This window comes from Mastigoproctus giganteus, chromosome 7, assembly GCF_048544385.1.
Source record: "Mastigoproctus giganteus isolate SK-2022 chromosome 7, ASM4854438v1, whole genome shotgun sequence".
NCBI classification, from domain to species: Eukaryota; Metazoa; Arthropoda; class Arachnida; order Uropygi; family Thelyphonidae; genus Mastigoproctus; species Mastigoproctus giganteus.
This window is the reverse complement of record NC_143581.1, coordinates 213,318,360-213,346,181: the sequence shown is the minus strand read 5'-3', so window position 1 is coordinate 213,346,181 and position 27,822 is coordinate 213,318,360.

Genomic DNA, 27,822 nt, shown 5'->3' with positions numbered 1-27,822 from the left:
CTCACAAATCCTATTTTTCATTCTTGTAATTGCAAACAACACAAGGCTGAGAGTGGCCACAAGAGAAAGGCTCCATTGTAGAAGAGACCATCACCAAGTTGTGATCTGTGGTGCCTAGAGGACCACTCACGTTGATCATGTACTTGGAAGGATTTTGCATGTACTTGTTTGTAAGAAAAAATCAGGTGTTGGCTATGTGGCTTGTTAGGTATTCTGGTAAGTGCAAAGTGAAATGACTGTTTTATCAAATTGCTACTTTGTTATTCAAGTTTAATGTGAATGTCAAGTAAAATTTGATTGAATGATGGAAGTTCCATTACTCTGCTCATTTTTCATAAATATATTGGAAATGTTTACTCCCACAACAAATATAAATGAAATGAAAGAACAGAATTTTTTTTTTTTTTTCACAGAAAAGTTCTTTCAGTTTTTCTAGAACAGCCATTACTGAATGAGAAGCTACTTTTAAAAAAAGTAGCTTCTCATACAGTCTTATTGACAAGACTGTTTCCAGTTTCCGTACCACCTTCAAATGGGCCTTGAATGCAGTAACAATTAGAATTAATAAATTCATGATTGCTGTTAAGAACACTCCTTATTTTGAAGTTGTTCTGCATTGTTGGAATTCCATCTCAGTGGAAGGAATTTTTATGGTTGTTTCACACCACTGCCAAGTTAATTGGTCTAGAGTTGAGTATTGCACTGGTACCCTCTCCCCCAAAACCTCAGGTTATTTTTCTGGCAAAACACACAAATTAACCATAAGATTCACAAAATTTACAGACAAGATATACCAATGCTCACAACTCTGGTTGTCTTTGGTGCAAATTCGGAACAACCTATTAAGAGACAAATTGAAAACTAGGTGCCATTAGGCCTACTTCAAGGGTGGCTTGAAAACTGCTTTGTCAATAGGTATAATAGATGTGCCATGACAATGGCCATTGAGAGATCCATGTTTAAATCAATATATTTTTAAAGTAACTTTTCATTTGATAACAAGTTCTTTTACTGGAGAAATCAGGAATCTTTTTTGTTGAAAGTTTTTGCTTCTTTCATTTATATTCATTTTTGTTTAAGAGTAAACATTTTGATATATTTACAAAAAACAAGTAGTGGAATATGGTAGAAGATTCTCATGTTGTCTCAGGGATTTTAGTATGTTATTTAAACATATTCAAGTACATGTGCAATATTAACTTTGAATTATGTCTATATGCTTAAAAATTTTTTATTTGCCTGTATACTGTTTATTTAACATTACTTTTTCATTCACTACTTCACATTGGATTTTCTATGGCCTTTAGGGAACAGCTACAATTAAAGGAAAGAGCAAGTTCTTTTAAACTAAATGTTGGAGTAGGAAGTGGTTTGTTAAATGAAGACTGTGAACACAAGGATTCTGACAGTGTGTATGTGGAGAAAGAGGTGAATTTTTTTTATCCAAATTCTGATAAATCTGTTTAAAAACTTTATGTAAGTTCTGTCTTCTTAAAAAGATATTATACAAGCACACAGGCAAAATTTCTAGGTTTTGATAAAGTTGTGTTGTGTTGTGTTGTGTAAAAAGTAACAAATTATATCACAACTTACAAGAGCTGATTCCTCATCTAAATTATAAGATAAAGTGTATGAGGAGAAACTAAGTTACTTTTCTATATTGTCTGTCTGATCCTTGCTCTTTCCACTTTGAGGAACCATCATGGGTAGCACAGTGGTCATAATCACACACCAGATGTGGAAAAGGTGCGAGTTTGAATCCTGTCAATGGTGTTACGAATTTTTATGGGCTTTTTCCGCAGTGTGGATGAGTAAGTCAGTCTTGGGTGAGGGCATACTTTTTTCCTCATAGAAACTGATCCAGCAAACTAACTGAAGAATACATGCAGTTATGGACAATTATACCAATGTCTCATGGCCTTAGTTGCCTTGATGCTTAACACACAAACTTAACTTAATTTTACAAGAGTGTACCCAAATAAAAATTAGGTAATGTATGCAGTATGATACATTTCAGGTGCATTCAATGTTTATTTCAAAATCAACTGCATTTTTTGATTTTTTTTTCATTCAATTAACAGAGGTGAAAAGTAAATAACTATTATTTTTGCCAGTTGACCACTAATTAATTAACTAATAATATATGAGTAATTGTTTTTGCATCACTGCATGTACATCACAATGAATTTGCTTAACTTTTTTTTTTTTTTTTTGCAATAGTTTATTTTCTTCTGGATTTTTTAATAAAATGGAATCCAGCACTTATTTCAGATATTCTGTGATTTAATAAAATAAACAAATAGAAACACATACCTCAGGTTGTACTAAGCAGCTTGTGGAGGAGGATATTTAGGCATCTTTTTTTCTAGTGTGATTACTCCTATATTTGTTCTGAAAATTTTCTTGTGTACACTTAGATTTAAGCAACATAATTTTGCAGTAATAGTATTTGTATTTAATAGTAATAGTATTTGTCATATAGTGCAAGGAAGCCACAGGATTTTGCTACACTGGCAAAAAAAATAATAAATAATAAATAAAATAAATCCATGTAGATAAGAAAATACAAATTATATGCTTCCCTCCTCACGCAAATAACTATCCAGTTGACCTTTGAATTTATTCAAACTGTCAGCCTTAACTTGCGAGGGCAACTTGTTCCAACAGTCAGCAACACACTGGTTAAAAGAACACTTCCTACAATCGAATGTAAACCTCAACCCCTATAATTTGAATTTATGGCCTCTAGTTCTGGAGTTCTTTATAACTGTGAGAATTCCATCTTCGTTCATTTTACTAATGCCTCTCAGAGCTTTATAAACCTCAATCAGGTCACCTCCGAGTTGCCTGGTTGCCTAGCTCTGTAGCCCTCATAATTGGAATCTTTCTTCATACATCGGCCTTCTACCAATCTCACCATTCGAGTTGCCTGTCTTCGGACCCTTTCAAGAAGCTCAATGTCTTATTTCAAATGAGTTTCAAATATTTGAACATAGTATTCCAAATGTGGTCTTACAATTGCCTTATACAGTGGGATTATGACTTCCATATCTCTACAGGATAACATTCAATAAATCATCGATAGGACACAATGTACTTTCCCGGTTGCTTGTTTACACTGTTCAGAAAACTTCATATCTGACCATATTGTAACTCCCAGATCTCTTTCCTCCTCCACTGTTTTTAATTCAACCCCACCAACTGTATAATTTATTTGGGGGCTGCTATTCCCCAAGCACCTTGCATTTAGCAGCATTAAAACATAGCTGCCACTTCTCTAACCATCTTTGAAGTTATCCTGAAGGAGCACTGCTTGGTACTGATCATTAACAACTCCACATCATCATCATCTGAAAATTTCGACATCACGCCTTCTATCCAGTCATTGATCTCATTTATGAAAATGAGAACCAGTGATACAAGAACCAATTCTTGAGGGATCCCATTCCTGACATGCCAAACTGAAGAATATCCATTAATCGTGACCTCTGCCTTTTGCCCTGCAGCCACCCAGCAGTCCATCTTAGATTATTTTCAGTAATCCCAACCTGTTCCAGCTTATACAGTAACCTCTTTGCTAAAATCAGAATACCGTATGACTTAAATGTCCCTGGATTGCACTCTTAATCATTGCCACTATTTTTCCTACCACTGAAGTCAGACTAACTGGTCTGTAGTTACCAACTTCACTCTTAGAACCATTTTTATGTATTGGCAATACATTGTCACCTCCAATCCAAAGGAATCTCCCCCGAGTCCAAAGATGCCCTCATAATTAACCTCAATAGTTCAATACACTCTCTCAGAACTACAGGGTATATGCCATCAACTGCAGGAGCCTTACTTGCCTTTATGGTCAAAAGTTTTTCTAATAAACAATCATCTGTAATTATGACATCACTAATTTCATATGGCTCAGCCTCACTCATACAGCTCTTCTCAGCATGAAGGATCTGTCGTCAGTAAAGACTGATGCAAAGTACCTATTCAATTCATCTTCATCAGTGGGGTTACCTAAGACTTTCCCACACCCAGTGCAAGGGTCTTATCTGATTAGCTTTCTTCATTCCTTGACCCCATCTTTGCTCTCTTACCCAATGCTTTCTCATACGCAGCCTTGGCCTTCCTGACCTTATTTATTTTTCTATTACAGATCAAGTCTTGCCTGTTGTAGGCTTCAGTACTTTTCATCACTCTGTAATTGTTCCATGCTATCTTTTTCTGCTCTGTTTGATTGGCCAGCTGTGCAGTTATCCATTACAGCATCCCCCTCCTGCTTTTCTTAAAGGTATGTATGCATCCATGGCTTCTGTGATTTTTGCTTTAAAAGTATTCCATAATTCAAATTTATTTGCCATCCCTCAGCAATCTGCCCAATTCACAGAAGCTATATAGCGCCTTAAACTGTCAATCCCCTCTTCTGAAGTTAAACCCGTGCCTTTACCTTTAACTACTGCAACATCTTTCTTCATCTTCCAACTGGTGATTGCACGATCATTTCCTGACAATGGCTCCTGTAGTTTAAGCCTGTGATATCATGTGATTCATTAGTAATGATGAAGTCAAGAATATTCTCACTCCTAGTACTTTTTCTAACTTGATACAAATAATAATCATCTAGTTTACTTTAAAAAGTTTTTCCCTATTATGAGTTTCCCTCCCACTTATTCCATTCAATCTGGGGTAAATTAAAATCGCCCATAATAAGGCATTCTCGGTTGCTTGCCCATTCCATCTGCATGTAAAGACTTTCGTTATATTCTTCACGGTCTTCTGGTCTGTAGATTACTTTCACTCTCATTGTTTCTTTGCTTCAATTAACTCACACCTCACAGATTCTATGCTAGCAGATGTAACTTCATACTCAGCAAAGCTCTCTTTGTGCTAAGGCTGCTTTTGATAAGAAGCATGACCTGTCCACCCCTTTTGCCTTTCCTATATACATTATACATACCATAGTGGAACTCGTCGTCACCACTTTTCGAGTGGCACCATGTTTCTGTTAGCCCTATTGTATCAACATTAGTTTTCCTAATGAGAAATTCAAATTCAGCCATTTTATTAAAAACACCTGTGGACAGAGTTGAGAATAAGTAATCTGCTATAGTTTACTACTCTGACACACCCCTTGAAGTTATTTAGGTTTGTATCCCAAGCTTTATCTTCCCCCTCATATGAAACATTGTTACCCTCAGAACATCTTATCAACATTAGCTGTTGTGGCAACAAACAAGAATTCATGCATATAATCCCTCCTGCTGTGTCTGGGCAGAATTGCAGACACACATATTCTGACCTAATTCGTGGCATATTTTTTTTTAATCAGCATAGTCCTGTATTTATCCAACAGATGGTGAGATCGTCTGTTTAATATCCTTAGATCCCAACATGAATAATGATTCTCTCTTTACCTCTCTTAAAATCTGACATGCTCCTGGCAAACACTCTGGTTCTAGACCACCTAACATTATTACATAAAATGTTACCTGTGTGCACTTGGCGGGTCAGAAGATAACTGAGTTCCAGACAAGTTCCCATTTACATTTGTTTCTAGGGAAAGCACTGATTTCTTCAATGACTCAAATTCTTCTCATAACACACCAAGTTATAATATGAAATCAATACACTCCTTACATCGGTTGCAAAGAAAAAAATAGTCAGTTGAGCTAGGTCTGTTCTACTAGACCAGCCTTAGAATACATGATGCAGGCTATACAAATGACATTTGTGCTGCACACCAGAAATGCCTGCAGGCATTTCTGTTTGAGTCCCAATGTTCTTGGACTTTGTATTGTAAGTGGATCTTGTGGCAACCATAATTTAAGTAAAATTTGAACTTTAGGAAGATTACAAAACTTAAATTTATGGTATATTTCAGAATTTATGTTAACAAAATATTGCAGAAATTAAACTGTTGACAAAACTTAAATTATTAAAGAAGTTAAATTTAGGTTACTGAATGAAAGTTACGAAATTTCCACCAAAATATCGATAACAAAGGCTATCTGAATATTGAGCTGTAGCTTTCCAAATACTTTACAAATTTAAACTTCCAACATACTGTGGAATTTAAATTAATATAGTATTACAGAAATTATACTGCTGACAAAACTTTTAACCTCTAGTGAAATTAAATTTAAGTTACCCAATGAAAGTTATGAAGTTTCCATCAAAATATCAGTAGCAAAGGCCATGTGGCCCAGTACATGTGGCATACTATAAAGTTATGCTGCAAAGCATTTTAATGAAAAAAAATGCAGCTGTAGAATCACTATTATTACTGTATTAAGTATGTCATACATTCATTCGTTAACTTTAATCTTTGTTTCCCCCATCTCTCCATCCTCATATAGGCTTGAAGGTGGAATTTGGTTGAATCTTAAAACATTGCTATTCATTATAAGTATTTGTTTTCATAATGGCTGCTCACTATAATTTATGAACACAAATTTGCATAAATTGATGTATCCAGCCATCTGTACACAGTTTTATTCAGTGCAGTAAAAGGTAAGGAATTTATTTTATTTGTTAAATGAAGGTAACCTTCTTTTAACAAATAAAACCTTCAAATTTGTAAATAATCGAAATTGTATTTCATTTATTTGAGAATTTGAATTATTTCAATAATTGAAATAATTCAAATAATTATTTCAGTGCAGTGCCTTCGCAAGAAGCTTATGTTTCTCAAGATAACTCTTCACTGAAGGACAGAAAACTTCACATGCCCATTTATTGAAGACATCTTATAATCCAGGCCTTCTTATAGCTGCACCAAAACACTCCCAGCATGCCTTTGTTGATGTTTTGTTGTTTAAATACCCTAGGGATGTTAGAATGATACACCAGCAAAGGCTTCAGCTTAAAATCTTCAGAGGCATTGGCACCCAACAGGAGAGTGAGCCTATCTTCCATAGGTTTATGTCCAGGTAAACTAGCCTGATCCTTAATGATGAACGTTCTCCTGAGCATTCGCTTCCAGAAGAGGCTGGTTTCATATGATTGACAAAAATACATTCTGCTTACACACTACACAAGTGCATCAAACAGAAGATAAAGAAACTGTTCGATATACTATAACATGCAGGAATGTTGCTTTGATCAATAACAAAAATGCTAATTGTTTGAGAATAATCGTATGAATGATGTTTTATGTGCCACGTTTCTGAAATTTTCCACCAATGCATCGTTTCAGCTATATTGGAAAGCCATCGATTCCTGCAAACATCATCGGTCCATAAAATGAAAGATCGTACGGAAGGTAAATTGGTTCCTGAGAATATCGGAAGTCGAGGCCTCACTGTATTTTGAACAAAATGAACTCTTATTTTATATGTATTTTAAACATGAATATTCCGAAATTCCTGAGAATATCGGAAGTCGAGGCCCCACTGTATTTTGAACAAAATGAACTCTTATTTTATATGTATTTTAAACATGAATCATTTCTTCTTATTCCTAATTGGAAGGTATGTTAAGATAGGTGAAATTTGTATCTCTTCTGTTTTTTTTTTATGTGACACAATGGGGGAGGATGTCTGTGAGAAAAAAAAAAAAAAAAAAAAAAAAAGGAATGGTATCGTGTAACCCACATACTTGGTAAACAGGAATAGACTGCAGTTACACAAATAGCATTTTTTTCAATAATTAATGATTAATGTCTTTACTTTTCGATTTAAAAATGGTGTGCTATGTTTTCATTTCTTTTTTAGTCTCTCATAAATGAACTGCAACGAGAAGTAATTATTTTGCAGGACTCTAATAAGAATTTTCAGCAAAAACTACTTGTAGAAAGAAATGAAGTAAAAGTAAGTGTTAATATTAAAATAAAACTGTTCTTTAGATTAGTGAAACCTTATTAATTTAAATGACATGAGTATTTTTCCATTTGTTTAAAAGCTTGCAGTAATTGAATAATTTTTTTCTCCATGAGCACAATGTTATAATAGGAGGTTGCATCCCTAGTAGTTCTCAAAAAAAAAAGCACATTATTATCATTGAAAATGAAACTGATTAGTAAATTAGCAAGGAAGCAATGAAAATGAAACTGATTGGTAAATTAGCAAGGAAGCATTTTATATTGTTTTTGGGGAAAAAAAAAAAAAAAAGCCAAAGGCACCACTGTAAAAGATTGATTTAATGATTTAGTTTTTTTTTACTTTCAAGATTGTAAAAAAAAAAAAAAAAAAAAAAATCTTTTGTTTCAGCATAGCACAGTGTTATGTGAGCATGGTTTAGCCACAGTTTTAATTTTAGATACCCTCAACCTTATCAGTGCTGTTTAACTCCTTCCCGGAACATTTTTTTCCTGAAAATGTGCCATAACAGATTGACTTTTTTTTATTTTACAGATTAAAAGTATGCATCATGCAAATACTCATTGTATAGTTTTTTGTGTTTTTTTTTTTAGTAGAAAATACATGGGAGATATTAACCCATTTGGGCTATCCCGAGTTATCTTGTGCATGCCAAAAAGTATGCAAGTTATACAGATTTTTTTAAATAAATTAGCGCTTGAGCTAAAAGAAAGGAACAGAAAAACATCTTCACTACTCTATATAAATAAATTTAAAAAATCAAGTGGAACACACAAGCAGTATCCTCCCGCCACAAGTGATGATCGTGAACTAACTACATTCTGACACATGGCCGCCATAAGTGGATAGTTGAGGTAAGTGTCGCTTACGGGCAGCAGTTCAAAAGGGTGCTGAAATATTTTTCAATATTGTTTTCTAATTGGTTAAAGTTTTTCAGTATTCAGCATTTAGGACAGCAAATTTTATTTTGCTTACTGGCAGCACATAGGAACGCATGCTACTGTTCTGACATTGCTGTGCAATAAGTAAATACAAGTAAAATGAAAGCCAGTCGTCTGCTGCTAGCCGTAAGAAAATCCCGAGAAATCTCAGGATTTATCTGGCTAATGCATAATTAGCCAGATAAATTCCTGAGAAAATACATTTCAATCGTAAATTTGGAGGTATTATTGTATCTCGAGATATTTTGTATAGTTCCAAATAACTTTTAAAACTAAAAACGAGATATCTCAAGATAATCCACGAAGGAGTTCAACTTTGAATTGAAAAATTATTAAAATTGTTAAATTTATATTTTTACTACTTTTTCAATCATAAATTTAAGTTTTATATTTCATACACCGTAAAATGTGTTTTACAAAATTTCTATAGGAATTTACAGATCCTGCTTAGCTACACTTATTAAAATTTTGTTTTAAATTTGCTTATTTTATGCAAAGTAATATATACTTATGTCACTGAACTCATTTATTTAATGCTACTGAATAATAATATACAGATTCCATTTACCTTGTAATTAATGTTTGAAGACTTTTTTTAAATATTATTTTGCAGTTTTCTTCTTTTTTTTTTTTTTTTTTTTTTGTTTTTTTGTTTTGTATAACTGCTGTTGTTGTTTAAGGTTTCATACAGTAAATAAAACAGATTTATCCAGAAATTATAGGATAAAGAAATCTATTCAGCATAAAAATAGAAGAAGAACTCTTTATTGTATACAGAAGGCACGTTGCTGTACACAATACCCTTCATGGCTACAAGCCAGATATATTTGTGCACATGAGTGCTTACCTTTTCCAGCATTGGATAGTGTTTGTATTAGTCTAAAAATGCTCATGTTATACAAATTAGAGTATTAAAAAAAAAAGAAAAGCTTACATTAGTCTAAGAACTTTATTGTTTGGATAACTGAAAGTACCTGATAACTCAATGGATATAGTTTTTTATGCTCTGTTCAAAAACTTCATGCATTCATTTAAAAAAACATATGTTTGATTTCATTGAAATGAAGTAAATTATTTTTATAAATAGTAATTCAGTGCACTCTTGTAAAAAAAGACTCCAACTTTATAAACTACTTCATGCCACATGGGTTATTTTAAAATTGACTATGGTGTTTAATTACTGAAATGAAATAAAACAAATGCTAACCTGTCATAAAACATTTTCATACACAGTTATGTCTAAATTTTATGTCCTAAAGCTGTTTCCCACCTGTTTTGTGATGAGAGGAATAGGTAAGAAATTTTAAAGCTGGTGAAAATCTCAGAAAAAACACATCTTTGATATTCACAGCTAATACAGTAGCTATAATTGCTATTCTTTCATGCCGTGTGGTAAAGGCTTAGGTTTGAATCTGGTCAGAATGAGGGAAAGTTTAATAGCTTTTTTATTTTGCCCCTCCCCACTGTGGTCAAGTTAGTTTGCATTGAACAAAGGTTTTTTCATCCCACAAAACAGGCAACCCAACTAGAGAATACGTGCAATTTACAGATGCAATATACTAATGCTTTAACTGCCTACCTAAGGCAGTAATAAATGTAATAAATCATTGCTGTTCTTTGTTCAACTGGTTATTTGGTATTCTGTTGTCTGCAGATATCAAAAGAATCTGAATAAAGCAGAAAACTAATGGGTTTGATGTATATTTTGTTTTGTAAAAGTAAATCTGTGATAACACAAGAACATTTACAGGGTCATAGCCTGTAATACACCCATAGTTCATTGTCAATAATGATGGAAGAAACAAAATGTGAATCAGTAGGAGCACATTGATGATCTTACTGCTCTCTGTGATTATCAGTGAGAATGCAAAGCACAAACTTGGTTGAAATACATCACATTCCCAAATCTTTTGTTGAAATTTATTGACATGTCTCATAAAAAATATCAGTTTCACTAGCAACTTTGCAGGGTATTAACCTTCTTCACCCTCTAATCAGATCACACATGTGAGCAACCGAATCATTATCTTTTGAAGTTGAAGGATGGACAGAGCAAGGATCATTTTTAATGGACCAGAGGCCTTCTTTAAACTATACAAAACAGTGAAAAGTCTTTGAATGACACATCTTCTTCCAAATCATTTTTAATATTCGCTGGGTTTCTGTTGCACTTTTCCTTAATTTGAAACAAAATTTAGTGTAAACTTACTGTTCAGTAAAGTCACTTATTTTAAAATGGAAAGAAATACATAAAATACCTTCATATGTTACTACATCTAGGTGAGTCACCAAACATGTGACAAGTCACTATGACAACAATTTCAGAACTTGTTGATCACACCTCATAAGGTGTTCAGTTGTCTTGAATAAATTTCATGTTGCTGAACATTTTTTATAATCTGTTCAAATAGTGTATACTTAAGTATTTATTGATCAGTATCAGTAAATGCTTAAGTTTTTATGAAAATTATCAAAATCCAAATCAATTTGCCTTCTCCTTCATAAATCATATCATAGAAGGCATATTTTGGGGAAATTTCATTGCATATATTCGAAACACAAATTCATAAGTTATTTAAACAAAATATCAGTATAAAATGAAGCTTTTGCTTATCATATAACGTTAATAATGCATCATTACTACTGTCACACTCATAACTTTAAGTTCTGATCTGAAATCTCACTTTCTTCAAAGAGTGCATCATCTTCACTGCCACCAAGGACATTTCTGATTCCTTATTTCTTGAATGACATGGAACTGCCTTTTTTTGTGTTTCACCAACTCCCTCTAATAGTTAGTCAAGGCCTCCTGGAATTGCAGCTAACTACATGTTTAATTCAGTAACTGTCTTTTTTGTTGCCTTTGTTACTGTTATCTGTGATGATTTTATTACACCAAAAGAGCTAGCTTTTTTTAGAGACCCACCTGGATGATTTAACCATACTGTCTCTAGTTATGGCTAGAAATAAAAACATCACTGCATGCATCTATTATACCTTCAGACAAAAACCCTGGGAAATTTTAGGCAAAATTTTTCAGTGGAAAAAAGTGCATATTGGTCTGAAAATATGGTAAATGCAGTGGGGGAGAACCTGAAATACCCCACTTTGTTATACAAGGTATTATCCAAATGTTCCCGAAATTGGAATGTTGCACAGGAACTACGTCTAGTATGGACTTGTAGCACTAGGTAACACTCCATGCATCCTTTGTAAATCAGTGTGCCATGTGGCGTCAGGCTGGATAGAGTCATTGAATATTTATGCACAGTTCTTTGGCGGTGTGTTTCACGTAGTTTGCGATTGTTGCGATGGCTGATGTGTGAGAGAGCAACATGCTTGCATCAAGTTTTGTTTCCTTCTTAATGATATAGCAGCAGAAATCCATAAGAAGTTGAAACAAGCTTTTGGTGACAATGCTTTAGGCTAGATGCAGACCTACCGTTTTAACCGTTTTAAAAATTGTTGAATATCGGAGGATGATGACAATCACCCTGGATGTCCATCATCGGGCACCACCCCGGAAAATGTCTCAAAAGTTCGGGTGGAAATCCATGAAGACCTCAGGCGGACCATCCACGACATTTGTGGCATTGTAGGATTATCGTACAGCACATGTCAACAGATTTTGTCAGATGAGTTGAATGAGAAGGATTTTGGCCAAGTTTATGCCACGGTTACTGAGTAAGATCAAAAGCAGCATCGCATGGAAGTTAGCAGAGATCTTCAATAACGGGCCAGGAGTGATCAAAACTTCCTTTCTACAGTCATCACTGGTGACGAGAGTTGGGTATATGGGTATGACCCAGAAACCAAGCAACAATCATTCCAGTGGAAGAGCCCATCATCTTCGCTCCAACTGAAGAAAGCCTGACAAGTGAGGAGAACATGAAGTCCATGCTGATCTGTTTTTTGAACATTGACAGGATTATCCACGAGGAATTTAGCCCTTCTGACCAGACCATCAATGCAAAGTTCTACTGCGACGTCCTGAGGCAGTTAAGGGAAGCCGTAAGGAGGAAATGTCCAGAGAAGTGGTGCACAAAGAACTGGGTCCTTCATCATGACAATGCACCAGCCAATACATCTCTCGCTGTGGCACAGTTTTTGGCATCCAACGACAATTTATGTTGTTGGGAAGAAGTTGCAGGGGGCTGCAACTTCTTCCCATTCCCAAGAATGAAAATCAAGCTAAAGGGTCAAAGATTTGACGGTGTAGAGGATATCCAAACCAAATCGCAGGCAGTGCTGAACACTATATGACGAAGGAGGACTTTCAGGATTCATTAGCATTAGCATTAGCGACATATGATGCAAGAAAGCAAGCTTATTCAGCATCAGCCAAAAAAAAAAAAAAAAAAAAATTCCCATGATTCATTCCAATCATGGGAGAAGCACTGGGATCGGTGTTTATGCTTTCAAGAGGACTGCTTCGAAGGTGATAGTGGAAAATAAGACCCAAGATGAGTCTAATTTATTTTATAAATACATTTTGGGAACTTATGGGTAACACATCGTATCTTCAAATGTATTGGAATTGTAGGTGGAAGTAATAAAAGAAAAATTACAGTTATCTGTATCCTCTTTTAAGATTTAAATTATAATAAATTTATACTTTTTAAAATTGTTATTTATAAAAGGTTTCTCCACTTAGTGAATAAATATTACTTCTGTTTTTTAGTGTCATTAGGGAATAAGTTAAATATAAGAGAGCTTTGTAAAATGAATATGAAATGTATTAAAGAACTATATTAAAAATATTTATTTTACCAGAAACTTAAGGAACTGCTAGCAATTTCAGAAGACGAGAAAGAAAATATTTGTGCACAGCTAACAGAGTGTAAAGAGAAGTTGATGACTAATGAGTCAATAATGGAAGTGCATAGAGAAGAAATAAGGAAATTGTTAGACAAAGAAAAAAAGTTGGAAAGAGAAAAGGTGGCAATCAAAAAAGCATCTCAGCAAGCCCAAGTTACGAATTCCAAGAGGATAGAAGAATTAGAAAAACAGGCAAATATTTTTCCAAGCTTTATTCATATAATTTAATCTTTTTAAAATTGTACTGTAAATGACAGAAAGTGACTGATAATAATTGTTTCTTTATTTCAGTAGATCAAAAAGGTATCGAGAGCAACCCCATCTATTTCTGCATTACCAGAAAACCGGGATCCAAAGACTACTAAATCATCTAGTGAATCAGCTGTGATCAGATGTTTGGAGGAACAATTAAAGAGATTACACGAGAGACTTGAAAGTAAAGATGTGACTACTAAAAATTCATTCCAGGAATTGGAACATGAATTTAGAGTTGTTAAAGTAAGTTTATAACATCTCTAAATTCTGGGGTGTCCAGTTTTTTTTTGCCAGGTCAAAACAGATAAATGCTTTCTTCTGGACTGCATGATTAAGAACTTCCATACCACTGATTATGCAGCTTTCAAAATAGGATTTTATTTTTGTTGACCAACATTTATATTTATAGTTCAGTTTTTACATTCAATTTAATTTATAGTTCAATAATTACATTTAATAATTAAATACAAAAATGGAACCCAATTATTACATGACACTAAAACTTGGTTGTAATGATGTCAAGTATTGAGTAAAATACATAACATCATAACAAAGCAATATAGAAAAATTTAACAATTACTAAAAATTGATATTTTCAAGTCAGTTGTGATGTGCTAGTTTCAAACTCAGGGTACATAATATATGAGTGAGAGTGAGTCTCTGAGTAAACCCCATCACTCAACATTGATATTGTCTTAGGGATTTTACCCCATTAAGCATGCCCTGTTAAATTATCTCTCGGTTAAACTTATTGCACTATGCCTCATTCAAGGTTCCTTTCCCTCTCATACACACATGCATGATTGTATGCTGATATGACATCATGAATATTATTGCCCAGTTTTATCCAGTGTGGCCTCATAGTACAGTGCTGTGTTTTGTTTACATGGAATAATGGCTGGTCCTACCAGTCATTGTTCCATGTCCTGATTGTGTGCAATGTATAATACAGTCCATTCCGGTTATTTGGGACACATCGGGACTAGTCCATTTTGGCCCGATTAAGCGGCTGCCCCAATTATCCAAAGTTTCACGTAAATAGTTAAAATGTACCCCGCCCCCTTTACAGTTGGTTCACTGTACAATCAAATCACGTTATGATGGAGTCACCATAGTAAAGTACCATTCACTATATGATGTGCAGTAAGCGCTGGTCATTGTGATCACATTTGTGAATTGAATTTTAATTCTATTAAACAGTGATTCTAATTAGCGAAAATAGGAGGAATATTATCCACAGGCTATAAAAGCAAAGATATATTAAGCACAAATTTACCCTTTATTACCTTACCAATTAAAAAATTAAATGATACATGAAAATTGGAAGAATATACGTGATAATCAGAATAATAATATACGTACTGTAATATGTACATATGAACTAGTTGACATTTCTGTTCACTGACATTTGTGGGTGGGGGTTAAAATTTAAAACAGTAAAAAGATAAGCAATCAATAACAAAGAACACAGCACACACAAATTGCAAGCAACACAAAACACGCAAGTGAGAACGGAGTAACAAGTTACAAAGCTTTAAAAATAGGAATGAAGAGAAGATCTGAAAATTTAATTTTTTTATATGACTGAAGATTTCATGGAAGTGTAAACACATTTCACCATAATAACCCACAGAATTCCAGCTGTCGGTGTTATCGCAAATTCAGTAAGATCGAGTTTACTGTCCGTTTATAAAAAATTCACTAACAGAAAAGCCCTAAAACAGGTGACTGCTAATATTTTTTATTGTTTTATGGTTGTGACCTCCAGAATTTTGACCGAACCACGTGGTACCATTGGAGACAATCGTAGGGTAATCTCCAGTACTGCGGTCTCCTGCCCCGATTAAACGGCATGCTGTCACAATTAAGCGAAGTAAACCTTGGCTATTTTCTCAATTTGTTTCTGTTTTTTAAGATTTGCCCCAAATAAACGGCTGCCCCGATTAACCGGTGGCTCAAATAACCGGAATCCACTGTATATGTAATTAGTTAATGGGATATATGTAATGCATGTAAAATTTAATGGAAATGCATGAAACTAGAATGCTGTCCAATTGTTATATTATGTGGCTGTTGTTAGCATATTTTGGACTCTTTTTAGAATTTATTTTATGCTAATAAAATGATATATTTTGTTTCAGAATGAATATGAAAAGGAACAAAAGGAAGCAGAAGAGCAGCACATGTTGGAGAAAAAAATGATGGAAGCAAAAATAGAAGAATTGGAACATGAGCTACAAACTAGTAAAAGGGAAGCAGCTTGTAAGTTTTAGACTAGTGAGTATGCAAGTAGTTAATATTTTTTATTTCCAAGTACAGCTGTTCACTAGGTTTATCTAATTTGATAGAAATGTCAGCTGACCTTCAAAGAAAGGACTGTAATAATGGTCTGTATATTTACTTGTCAAGTAAATAGAACAGTATCTTTTACAAATTTAACCAGTTTTTAATGAGAAATAAATATAAACATTACCTAAATGCTATAATTTTTCATTACTAAAATGTTCTGTGTTTTATTAACAAAATACAGAAAATTTTGATATGCAACTAACTTCTTTAACTTCCTCCTTTTGGAAGAAACTTCTCAATTATATATGTACTGCCAATAATAATGCTAGCATATTTTTATCCTACTTGCCAATAAAGTTGCACATAGGATAAAAACATCAGAAATTCAGTGGAATTTACGTATGTTATTATTTTACTCTGTCATCAAATTTGTGTATTGTGAAGGCATTGCTTTGCTTGCAAGGCAGTGGCATGCTATATTTTCTTGAAGAAATTACAGGTTCCCACACACACACACACACACACACACACACACATACACACATAAGGTAGTTTAATACTCTTAATTAGGGCCATAAAAACAGCATTTAGTGAATCTGCATTAAACAGGAGAAATTTATCCATAGAATATAATGTAAATAATTTTAATGTTGTGTTTCTGGCTGATTTTAAAGCACCATTTCTCTGCATAACAATATTAAATATAGACAAACATAAAGTTTTACACTGATGAGCCAAAACATTATGACCAGTGAGTTGTTATGCAAATCGAAATAACTGCAGGTGAACTACGGCACGGGTCAAGACATATAAAACGGGTATAAAAATCACCTGATACTGAGCTCTGTTAATCAGTGTTACTCTTGTTCTTTAGATGGGAAAGGCAGCAGACTTAAGTGAGTTTGACAAAGGCCAAATTGTAATGGCCAGACGACTGGGTCAGAGCATATCACAAATCGCCGGCAAGGTATTGGACAACCACTGCTCATCGATGCTTGAGGTGAGCGAAGGCTCTCCCGGATGGTACGTGGCAACAGAAGGGCAACTGTGCCGCAACTCACCGGTAATTGGAATGCTGGTGACGGGAGTAATGTGTCACAACACACAGTACATCAAACCCTGCAGAAAATGGGGATGCATAGCCGCAGGCCACTTCAAGTGCCCATGCTAACCACGGTTCACCGGCGACAGCACCTACAATGGGCACGTGAGCATCGAAACTGGACCTTGAGTGATTGGAAGAAGGTCACCTGGTCAGATGAATCACGTTTCCTGTTGCTCCATGTGGATGGCCAAGTACGTGTGTGTCATTTACCTGGGGAAGTGACGGCACCTGGATGCACCTTGGGACAAAAACAAGCCGGGTCATGCTTTGTGTGATGTTCTGCTGGGATACCCTGGGTCCAGTCATCCATATGCTGGGCACTCTGATGTCTACCACCTACCTAAACATCATTGCTGACCAAGTACACCCTTTCATGGCAACGGTCTTCCCCTCTGGTGGTGCCGTCTTTCACCATGCCACACCACCCGGATTGTTCGAGACTAATTCAGGGAACATGAGGACGACTTCCAGGTATTGCCCTGGCCTCCAAATTCCTCAGACATCAATCTCATCGAGCATCTGTGGTTTGTGTTGGAACAGCAACTCCGATCTGTGGCATCTCAACCATGGACCTTACAGGAGTTAAAGGATCTGCTGGTTACATGTTGGTACCAGATACCACAAGACACATTTAGAAATCTTGTAGCGTCCATGCCTCACCGGGTACGAGCTGTTGGCTGCACGTGGAGGACCAACATCATATTAGGTAGGTGGTCATAATGTTTTGGCTCATCGGTGTAAATATAAACTTTAAATACATAAATTATGTTATAAAACATAAATTGGAAAACTCATAAATTGGAGCACTCATCCAAATACAGTCTTTTTAGAATATCAAATTTAGTTTCCTTCTTCATGTTATTAGTACTTGCTGACTCACTTGATTTCTTTGAGGCCATTTAAAAAAAACAGCAGTTGAAATGCCTACATGGTAAACTAAAATCAATCACTCAGACACAAAATGCACATGAACAATATGTAGACCAAAACTAAACTGAAAAGAGCATTGCTGAATAGGCTTCCAAGCCCTGTGCAGCCCAAAGCAACTCCCTATCAGGAAACAACTGTTTTATAAACAATACTTCACTAAACTTGAACTAATTAGAACCCCTGAGAGGGTGCTTCCATTTTAATAAAACTTCCAGGCAGGATGGAACACCTATCAAGTGTATTTTTTTTTTTGTAATATGCAAGAAATAGTGTAGTGACTGCTGTGATATATTTTCCACCTGTAGCATTGAATGACCATAGTGTTTTACAACAGTGGACACAGGAAACTTGTGGTAGTTTAAAACAGCTACAAAAAATTAGCATGGAGGTGTAAATTATTCATGGACACAAAAAATAACTTTTGGGCAATAAACAGACAGTTTACAGAATTCTCCTTGTCATAAATTGGAACCACTTTGCTGTATTTCCAGTTTGGGCAGCAATTTTTTAATTATAGTATCAGATTAAATCAAAAAAAAAACCTTTGAAAGCAGGTACTGTGAATTGCAGTTGATTGGAAAACTGAATTTAAAAGCACTAATTTTTTTTTTTTTTTTCTATGAGTCTCTCAGGCACATAAACACCTCCTAATGGGTAACTGCTCTTAAGGCATTTGGATTGAATAGTGCTATACTGGAAGAATAGTGTAATTCTAGGAAAGGGTATCAAAAATACAGAGTGCAATAACAAACAAGCATTGAGTGAACCACCCTATAGCAGGGGACAACTGTATAGTGTTTTTGCAAGCAATTTTTTTAGTTTGTTGAATTATGTATGTATTAAGTGCACAAACTTTTCCATGTTTCAGGAAAACATCTGCATTGCATTCCACAAACTAATAGTCTTACCAAATCTTATAATTTAGAAGATGACTTGCTTGGTGTACATACTTCTTGCTTTCAAACCTTGTATGCCCTCATTTATTGAAATATGAGACACTGCCCAAAGCGAGTGATTCACTCTGTGATTAACTTTTTTTTTTTACTCCGTGCTCCTTTCTCTTGGGGGATGCCTCTCACTCCCATCCCCATCTATACCTGATTTTACCATCTCCATACCTTTACTATAATCCCTCTCAATTTTCAAGGGCCAGCCTCCTGTACCTCCAGGTATAAGCAGGTGACCCAGCTAGTAGAAGGCCTACCTCTAAGTGGAAAGGAGAGATATCAGGAAGCAATCTTCCAAGGATTTGCTTCCTGGCAAGCTAAGAGGCCAGTCAACAGCATCCAATGCAACACACAATACCAACACTACTGGCTTGGTCAGATGACTAAACCAGTTATGTGAGTAGTTACCCCCCCCCCCTCATATCCAGTGATGGATGTAGGGGAAACTCCAGGAATTGGAGACACATAACATGTCCTGTATTTCTGTTAAATAAAATTCTTTTACATAAGACTGTGTAATTCAATCTGAAAAGTAAATTTACTTTTCAGATTGATTCATTTCAAAATAAAATCGTGATTAATTTTAAGTATTTAATGTACTCATTAATAAAACAGAATATGAAAATACTACTGTATAACCCATCGTAAAATGACGGAAAATACCATACATAGGGAGAAAAAAAAAAAAAATAGTTGAAATTTTATGGTCAATTTCATATACAATCATTGTTGACTTTTTAAATTTTTACTCACACCCTTAACTTTTTAGTTTTCTCTTTACTCTTTCTTTTCCTTCTGCACCTAATAAATCCAAAAGTCAACTGACTTCACTTCCAAAAATATTTTCTTTTTATACCCAAAGAGAATATTTGGAAATCCTCAAAAAGTTTGAGAAAAGTTCAGAAAAAGTTTCTTGAAAAAAATCATAGGGTAAAAATGTTTTTGTTGGATTTAGTGTTAACATTTGAAACAGATAAAAATTGTGGATTATCAAGCCACTTATTAATCAAGCCACCTCAAATTAATTTTTAAGTAAACTTGATTGTGTTAATTAGGACATTACATATTACAAGAAAAAAGCCTCGCTTCACATCACATTTTTTTTTTACTTATCAGAAGGCAATATTTATAGAGTCTATACAAAATCGTTTTTTCGGGCTGTGAAATAGTGTGGAATACTGGAGGATTGGATGAATGTTTAACTATTAGCACATTAGTCAAAATGAGAGTAAGGCTTACTCATCTGTAATTTGTAATTTTCATAATTAAAACTATGAAGTCTACTGAAAACTCAATTTCACATAATTTAATTAGTTTCTTGATAAACAACCATTATTTTTGAAAAAAATTTTTGCATAATTTTTAAACCAAGATATAGCCACCTGTATATTTCTCTATGAATAAAAGAAACTGGCACAGATTTCTTAAAAATTTCTATTGAAATCTTTAAATATTTGGTTGCTCCTCATGAGGTCTCTCCCATTTCCTGTTAAAGTATTTTGAGGCATGAGTTTTGATGCATTGGCTTAAGCCATTTGACCACTTCTAGCTTAATAGCTCATTTCCTAAAGGTATGTATTTTTTTCTCTTAAATATCCATATCTACTCTTCCATTGGTAATTTAATTAATATTTCATAGTTCATGAATAAATTACTGTATACTAATAATATTCCAACTGTAAGAAATGTGCATAACACATTTCATGTTTTGACCTGTTTTGATTAACATTCAATTTAGTAAATTTCATTCCTGTGAAACAAGAGATGAAGAAGAGACCTCCTACAGTTTCTAGGTCCTCCAAAGCTGTTCAAACCTTACCCTTACAAGAGCCAAAACGATCTGAAGTTGTTTTACAAAATAAAGAACTAAAGATAAAGGTAACAAAGGACTCAGTTTATTGACACTGTTAACATTAATATTCACAGTGTGCTTTATAATTATTTTTTTCTTACCTTTCCCTTTTGGATTAAATTCTATAATGAATTTAATCCAAAATTGGGTGTTTTTGTCTATCCTTTTAGTTGAGTTTTTGTATCTACAAAGAATCCTCAAATTAACGGATCTCAATTCATTGGCCTTCAGCTTTAATGGACAGAATCTCTAGCAAATAGAGAGTCAACCAGCTATTTGTTATAGATAAATAATAAAATTTTAATAAATAATATGACAAAATATATTTAATGATCATTTTGTAAACATAATCAAAGTGATTGAACTGAGTGGATTATGCCTTGACAAAATTTATTTAATGATCATTTTGTCAAAAACCAGCAGGCGCCTCCGTAGCCAGGTGGGAAGGAGCAGCAGTGCGTAGCAGACGCTTCTTGATTAGACCGGCGTTCGAGCCCATCACCACCAAATACGGAAGATGCGGAAAGGTCAGGGAATGACCGGAGCAATATGGCCTTAGTTGCTAATGCTCCTAAAACAACAAACAAGCAACAAGCAAGCAAAAACCAGCGATCAATTTTTTTTTTTTTTTTTTTTTTTTTCATATTAAAGCAGTATGGAGGCCTTATTGTAGGGTTATATTTGTGAGTATTGAAATATTTTAAAAGTTGTATGCATCTTTGCATTCAGTTTCCCTCTTGTAGTTTCTTTGGTTTCTCCAATAACAGACGCTGACATTCAGCTGTTAAGGCTCAGGCTTATGTTGACTTTAGAAATGGTACTATTATCTACATGTTAACTAAATTAGCATTAGCATTACTAGTGGCAAATGATGCAAGAAAGCAAGCTTATAAAGCATCAGCCAAAAAAAAAAATTTACACACTTCACCCATTCGTACCCTCCAAGAATTTCTAGAGTTCTTCCTTGCATTTTTATTCAAACTGCAAGGAAGAACTATAGCTAGTTGGTAAAACTTGGTAAAAGCACTCCTTTGTTCCCCTCCCATCTCATTGTCCTTCTCTACACTCTTTTCAGCAGCTCTTCATCCTTCCTAAAATAAGGCCTCCAGACCTGTATGCAGTACTCAAGATGTATACAGGTCTGGAAGCCTTATTTTAAGATGTAGAGCTGCTGGAACAAGTACAAGTACAGAAAATTACTAATATCCTTTTTAAAAAAAAAAAAATAGCATTGTAAAAAATTAATGTGATTTTTGACTAAAAAGAACACTTGACAGGTATTCAAGATTTAGCTGGTCTCTTGTCACTTGATGATTGGCCTCTATTAACAAATGAATGCTGACGTGTGAATAGGCCTGACATAGCTGAGTGGTCAGCAGTAAAGTGCAATAGCACATGCTCTCTGAGTGGAAATGTGGTTCAAGCCCATGACTGCTAAATACAATTCTTGATTGTATTTAGCAGTCATGAGCTTTGAACCACATGAATTTATTAATTCATGATTTATTGTAAATTCTTCTAACCTGATGATTATGCAGAGTATAAACAAGAACATTTTTTAAGGTTACAGAATAGATGTGCAGAGGTTTGTCTTCAGCCAGCAGGTTGTTGGAATAAACTTCCATTTGTTGTAGAAGTGGGTAGTTTGAATAAATTCAAGGAAGAACTAGACAAATTATTGGAGGGGATAGACAGGTGAGAATATGTGCAAGGATGGGGTTTTTTTTTTTTTGGTTTTTTTTTTTCAGCTGTTGCTTTATAAGCTTGTTTTTTGTGTCATACGTCACTACTATTACTACTAATAATAATTTATTGAGTCTAAGTGAGCAGCCAAGCAATGTGTGAAGAAAAACTTTCAGTTAAACACATAATAAAGGTTGTGTGGGTAATATTTTGATGCAGGTGTTGAAATAATTTAAAAATTGTACTCGTAGCATAAAAGTTTACACCTTGGGGATTCATTGGTTAAATATAACCACCTTCAACAATTCACCATACAGTATTAGTTACTTTTAAACTTTTAGGGATGATGAAGAAAAGGGAACAGAAAACTATGTTCTTCTTTCTCCTTTTAACTATACAAAAAAAACATTACTTTATTAGTACATACCGGACCATTTATCTGGCAAGCTTGGGACTGGAGTGACCCGGATTTCTGTATTTTCCAGTTTTCTGGCTTAATATACACCTAAAATATAAAATAAACAATGAAAAATAAAGAAAGAAATTGTATTTAACAGATACAAATTAATACACTTCTAAAGCAGGGTCTGTTTAATCAATATTAATCCACTAATCTTCATCTGAAGACAATTCAATATCCGGGGTGACAGGTACAGGAAGAGAAGAAGCACAGGTGTTGAAGGTTGAGGCTCAGGCTGAACTTCACTTGAAAGTTTTCTGGTTGATCTTTGAAAATGTGTCCTGCAGATTCTGTTGTTTCATATACTTTGGTTTTTCTTTAATGAAAACCTCTTGTATTTTATACATTCACATTATATGCTGCTCACTGATGAAGCTCTTTTGCTCCATTCCCCGAATCAGTTCCTCAGTCAGGCTAATGCGCCTATCTATAAACACTTTCTCTTCTTCTTTCAGTGCACTGTCATCGCCATCATCATCATCACTCTCATTTGATTTGTTCTTATTAGCATTCATTACCATATCTACAATTTCACTATCAGTGAGTTGGAGCACAACTGGAACATCACCATCAATGTTTATACACTCTTGTATAGCCCCTTCATCAAGTGACTTGGCTACTTCATATGACAAACCTTTTGCATATTCCAATAAATTCTTCACTATTTTTTCCTCACCAGACATGTGAAAACCACAAAAATCAGGTTCACCGTCAAGAAATAAGTTAGATGGCCATAGCTTATGCCAGCCGTTTATCAAAGTATCCTTGGGTACACTGTCCAGGACTTTGCTGCACTCCAAAGTGCATCTTTAACATTAAATGCTTTCTGAAATTCTTTTATCCCTGTACCTTTGTTGCAAGTGTCTAGTATTTTCCGCAGAAATACATTCCTGCACCTGCACTTGAACGCATGAAGAATGCGTTGGTCAAAGGCTGAATTAGCAAAGTACAATTGGGATGCAAGTAAACAGCACATACATTGTCCCTGACTAGAACTTCAGCAGGAGAGTGTGCAGAACAATTATCAAGCACTGAAATAATTTTGCAGTCATTAGGTAGTCCCACAGATTTACGAGCCCTAGCATCAGGCACAAAGTTCTTTAGGAACCAATCGGTGAAAATCTGTGTTGTAATCCAAGTTTGCTTATTTGCCTTATAAATCACAGCACCCTGACTCCCTTAAATGCCCTAGGATTCTAACTTTTCCCAACAGTGAGTAATTTGCATTTGAGTGCCGGCTGCATTGGAACATGCAAGAATCGTAAGTTGTTCCCTGGAATCTTTATACCCTGCTGGTGCCGACTCATCTGGTGTTACATACGATTTCCTTGGTATGTAACGCCAAAATAAAGAGGTTTCAGCTGCATTGTACACCTGTTCAGCTGACAGTCCCTCGTCAGAAACCAACTTGGCAAATTCATCTAAATAAGCCTCTGCAGTATCATGGTCTGCAGAAGCTTTTTCTCCACAAACCTTCAGCTTGCGAATGCTGTGCCTTTGTTTAAATCTGTTGAACTATCCAGATGAATATTCACATGGAGTTGTCAAATTTAATTCCACATGAAAAAGTTTAGCTTGGGCCATTATAATGGAATGATCGGGTGGAAACTTTTCACTCCGACGCTGCCTAATCCATTCAAGCAGCTCTGTCCACGTCTACACCCTTCTACTGGTGTAAAGTTTTTCGCTTGTCCATTAATTTAGGCACATCACTGTCACCGTAGAATTTAAGTATATGTTCCTTCTGTTTCTTGATATCATAGATAGTAGATGTACCAACACCATACTCCTCACTCAAATGCCACACTACAGTGCCTTTATCGAGTCTCATAAGTAACTCTACTTTCTTCGATATACTGATTGCAAAATGTTTCCTTTTAGACATGATATTAAATGAAAATTACAATAAATTGGGACAAATAATCACATAAATGTAGGGGGGCAAGTGTACACATCAGCTGTCGTACTGAAACTGACATGCGATTGATTGCTATGATTCACGCTTGCTATATTCTGCACCAGCACATTGTCAAAAAAAAAAAAAAAAAAAAGCCTGCCAGATTTTAAACTAGCCGGTTTCAAAAATAGCCAGATAAATGGTTCGGTAACTGTATTTCTTTCATTTAACAAGTCCCTAATTGTAATTTTATTATTCACTTTTTTTCAGTATCATGCTTCATACAAGTACTGTAATTAATCAATGCAATTTAAGTGATATAATGATAATATTTATTCAGCACATAAATATTATTTAGCCATTAATGAAAACTCTCAGAGAAGAACTGCAATGTTTAGTTTTACATAAATTTATATATAAGATATGTAATATTTCATATTGAACCAAATGTACACAGTTTTGCTCATTGTAGTTTTCTTCAGTTAGTTACTTTTAATGATACAAAAAATTTCATAAAATATCATAATATCTTAGATAATTTTTTTATAATTAGTTGGAGAAAATGCAAATGGATGTTGAAGGACTAAAGTTTCAATTAGACCACAGTGAGGACAGAAGTCTAGAGAGAGTTAAATATCTGGAGAAAGAATATAAAGTGCAGGTATATCAGTTTGATTCTAGAATTCATATTTAACCATATAATATACATATAGCAAAATATTTAATACTTAAAATAGTCTTCATAAAACTAAGACCTGTTTTCCTTATTTCAGCAAAGATAAGGTTTTAAATTAATTTGTTCAGAATTCATTGGCGCCTCCATAGCCAGGTGGGCAGGAGCAGCAGTGCGTAGCACACGTTTTTTGATTAGACTGGGGTTCGAGCCCGTGACCACCAAATACGAAGGATGTGGAAAAGTCGGGGAATGACTACCGCATATCCCCAGAGCAATGTGGCCTTAGTTGCTAATGCTCCTAAAAACCAAATAACAAACAGAATTCATTGAATATTATATGTATTTATCTTTCTTTGTAATTTTTTTTAAAATGTGTGCTCATAAATTTAATTATTCCTTTATAATTTAGATGTTATATATAACAAATATGGTGAACCAATGGCATGGCATGCATACCACAAGTTGCATGCAGTAAGGAAATATACAGTCTGTCCTCGTATAGCACGATAGTTGCGTTCCTAGAAACCCTCGTGCAATGCAAAATCGTGCAATATAAACAACAGGCCCTATGGGAAAAATGGGGTTAGGTGCCGACCACCCAAGATTGAACACACATTTGGAACCAAAACATTACCAAACACAATAAATAATCGGGTAATTTTAATCGTTATAAAATACGTAATAAAAATAATATTATATTATAATAAAGTATTTTTAGTATTTTTTAATACTAAAAAAGTATTTTTTACGAATAAAATACGTATTTTATTCGTAAAAAATGTATTATATTAAATAAAATAGTCGTAATAAAATACGTATTTTATAATACGTAAGTATAAATTATAATACGTAAGTCGTAATAAAATATTGCTAATGCTTTTGCTTCTATCGTAAGCAAACTTGCTTTTTGTTTGATTTTCTATCCAAAGAGATGACAGCCGTTCCATCTCTTCCAATTCTTTGTGTCTTAATCTAATGGATTTTAATTACACTTTGAGTTGTTCCCGCTATGAAAGTTGTTTTTATTTTCTCCGCATTCTTTGTAATTCTCGGCGTTGCCTCATTTAGGTCTGTAGCATGTGCAATATCACATGGTCTTTCATTTCGCTCAAAGCGTTTCACAATTTCATATTTTTTCTCTATCGACAGAAGCGGACTGGCCATAAGCCTTACGGGGAAAACCACGGTGGGCCGGAGGCCGGTGTGATTTTGGCCATAAACCGTAGTACGAGGCCACTATAAATTTTCCCGGGTAAGAATTTTTGACCCAGTCCGCCTCTGTTTATCGGTATTGCTTATTTTTTTCCTCTCTGAATCTGCAGTGTCTTAGCCAGGACGCTTCCTTTTCACACCTTTTAAGTATTTTACTAATTTTTAGGGAATAAAGCACAATTACAAAACGAGGTGGCATGCTTGATACACATAAACAAAGCTGCGCGCGTGTAGCAACTGAATAAATAACACCGTAAAGGCCGAGATACACTATTAACACCTCACATTTTACTAAAGCACATTTCTGGGGGTTACTACCATAAAACAATAAAAACAATTTCCAGTTGCATTTCTGCTAGTGCAATCTGTTATAAACTGGTAGTAAACTCCATCTAATTGCATTTGCGATTATACCGATAGCTGGAATTGTGTTGGTTTTTACGTTATTATGGTGAAATGTGTTTCCCCTTCACTGATATAAAACACATAAATACATTTTCAGAATCTTCTTCATTCCTATCGTGTTGCGTTCAGTTGGGGTGATTCCGCGTTCGACTGCCATTTCTTGTAAACACAAAGGCGAATCATGTATAAGCGAATTCGGTTCGTGTTATATAAGATAACGTTCCCCTATTTATAAATCGTGTATGATCGAAATCATGTAATGCAAACACGTGTTATACGAGGACCGACTGTATGAGCATGTGGTCACTCGTAAATAGCTTATATTATTAAAAAAGTATTTTATTTATTTATTTTTTTTTTAAGACCAATTTGTTTTATGGTCCTATAAGCCACATTTGATAGTAAAAATTGACAGATGTGACTTGGCAGGTTTTGTAGGTGTATTTTGTGCAGAATTATATAGGAATTAAGTTCTCATTAGATACTTACAAGTACTATTACCTTTTTTATAGCAACACTTTAAGCCTTTATTACAATA